The sequence below is a fragment of the Petromyzon marinus genome, unplaced genomic scaffold (assembly GCF_048934315.1).
Source record: "Petromyzon marinus isolate PM22_M1 ecotype Great Lakes invasive population unplaced genomic scaffold, UKy_Petmar_22M1.pri1.0 PM_G_Scaffold_304, whole genome shotgun sequence".
Lineage (NCBI taxonomy): Eukaryota > Metazoa > Chordata > Hyperoartia > Petromyzontiformes > Petromyzontidae > Petromyzon > Petromyzon marinus.
This window is the reverse complement of record NW_027422878.1, coordinates 37,501-40,000: the sequence shown is the minus strand read 5'-3', so window position 1 is coordinate 40,000 and position 2,500 is coordinate 37,501.

The window sequence follows — 2,500 nt, the reverse complement described above, 5'->3', positions numbered from 1 at the left end:
GCATGTGCACTCAAAAAATGTGATATTTTTCACGGAGAGACCCCGTGAAACGCTAGAAGTGGGCGGGGATGTCTCTCTTGTGGCTCACGGGGCTGTTAGGGTGGCACAGAAATCCCTCGGAATGGGAAAACGGGTCATTTTCGTGTCGCCACATTGCATACGAACCGCATGAAACTTCCAGAGGCATTTGCAGCAGGAATGCATGTGCACTCAAAAAAGTGAATATTTCTCACGGATAGACCCCGTGATACGCTAGAAATTGGCGGGGATGTCTCTCTTGTGGCTCACGGGGCTGTTAGGGTGGCACAGAAATCCCTCGGAATGGGAAAACGGGTCATTTTCGTGTCGCCACATTGCATGCGAACCGCATGCAACTTCCAGAGGCATTTGCAGCAGAAATGCATGTGCAGTCAAAAAAAAATTGATATTTTTCACGGATAGACCCCGTGAAACGCTAGAAATTGGCGGGGATGTGTCTCTTGTGGCTCACGGGGCTGTTCGGGTCGCACAGAAATCCCTGGGAATGGGAAAACGGGTCATTTTCGTGTTGCCACATTGCGTACGAACCGCATGAAACTTCCAGAGGCATTTGCAGCAGGAATGCATGTGCACTCAAAAACTTCTATATGTTTCACGGATAGACCCCGTGAAACGCTAGAAATTGGCGGGGATGTGTCTCTTGTGGCTCACGGGGCTGTTAGGGTGGCACAGAACTCCCTCGGAATGGGAAAAGGGGTCATTTTCGTGTTGCCACATTGCATAGGAACGCCATGAAACTTCCAGAGGCATTTGCAGCAGAAAGGCACGTGCACTCAAAAATTTTAATATTTTTCACGCATAGACCCCGTCAAACGCTAGAAGTTGGCGGGGATGTCTCTCTTGTGGCTCACGGGGCTGTTAGGGTCGCACAGAAATGCCTCGGAATGGGAAAACGGGTCATTTTTGTGTGGCCACATTGCATAGGAACGGCATGAAACTTCCAGAGGCATTTGCAGCAGGAATGCATGTGCACTCAAAAACGTCTATATTTTTCACGGATAGACCCCGTGAAACGCTATAAATTGGCGGGGATGTCTCTCTTGTGGCTCACGGGCGCTGTTAGTTAGGGTCGCACAGAAATCCCTCGGAATGGGAAAAGGGGTCATTTTCGTGTTGCCACATTGCGTACGAACGGCATGAAACTTCCAGAGGCATCTGCAGCAGAAATGCATGTGCACTCAAAAACGTCTATATTTTTCACGGATAGACCCCGTGAAACGCTAGAAATTGGCGGGGATGTGTCTCTTGTGGCTCACGGGGCTGTTAGGGTCGCACAGAAATCCCTCGGAATGGGAAAACGGGTCATTTTCGTGTTGCCACAATTGGCATACGAACGGCATGAAACTTCCAGAGGCATTTGCAGCAGAAATGCATGTGCACTCAAAAACGTGAATATTTTTTCACGGATAGACCCCGTCAAACGCTCGAATTTGGCGGGGATGTTTCTCTTGTGGGTCACGGGGCTGTTCGGCTCGCACAGAACTCCCTTGGTCCACCTGATTCGTGCATACAGGCAGCAACTAAAACTCTGTAAACCTGCTGTGAGGACATCTAAACAGTGGACCAGTGAGGCTGTGGAAGATTTGCGGGCGTGCTTAGACTGTACTGACTGGGATATGTTCACGACTGCTACCAATAGTCTGGATGAACTCACAGAGGCTGTGTACATCAGCTTCTGTGAGGACTGCTGTATCCCAACACGTACCAGGGTGAACTTTAACAACAACAAGCCCTGGTTCTCAGCAAAGCTCAAAAGGTTGAGGTTGGAGAAGGAGGAAGCGTTTAGGAGTGGGGATAGAGACAGATTCAAGGAGTCGAAGAACAGGTTTAGCAAAGCGGTGAGAGAGGCTAAACGACTGTACTCAGAGACACTAAAACACCAGTTCTCTACTAACGACGCTGCTTCTGTCTGCCAAAGGGCTCAGGCACATCACCAACTACAAACCCAGAGCGCCCCACACCACTAACGACTCCCGCCTAGCCAACGACCTGAACGAGTTCTACCGTAGATTTGAAAGACAATTGGACTGTCCTGAACCACCCCTTCCCACCCAAGAGGCCCCATCCCCCACCCATACTACAGAAACGACTCTCTCCTTTCAGGAGGGAGAAGTTAATGGGCTTTTCAAGAGGCAGAATCCACGCAAAGCAGCCGGGCCGGACTCTGTCTCTCCAGCCACCCTCAGGCACTGCGCTGGCCAGCTGTCTCCGGTGTTCACCAACATCTTTAACACCTCCCTGGAGACATGCCATGTACCAGCCTGTCTCAAGTCCTCCACCATCATCGCTGTGCCCAAAAAGCTAAGGCCAACAGGACTAAATGATTACAGACCGGTCGCCCTTACATCTGTGGTAATGAAGTCTTTTGAGCGCCTGCTCCTGGCACACCTCAAAGCCATCACAGACCCTCTCCTGGACCCCCTTCAGTTTGCCTACAGAGCCAACAGGTCTGTGGACGACG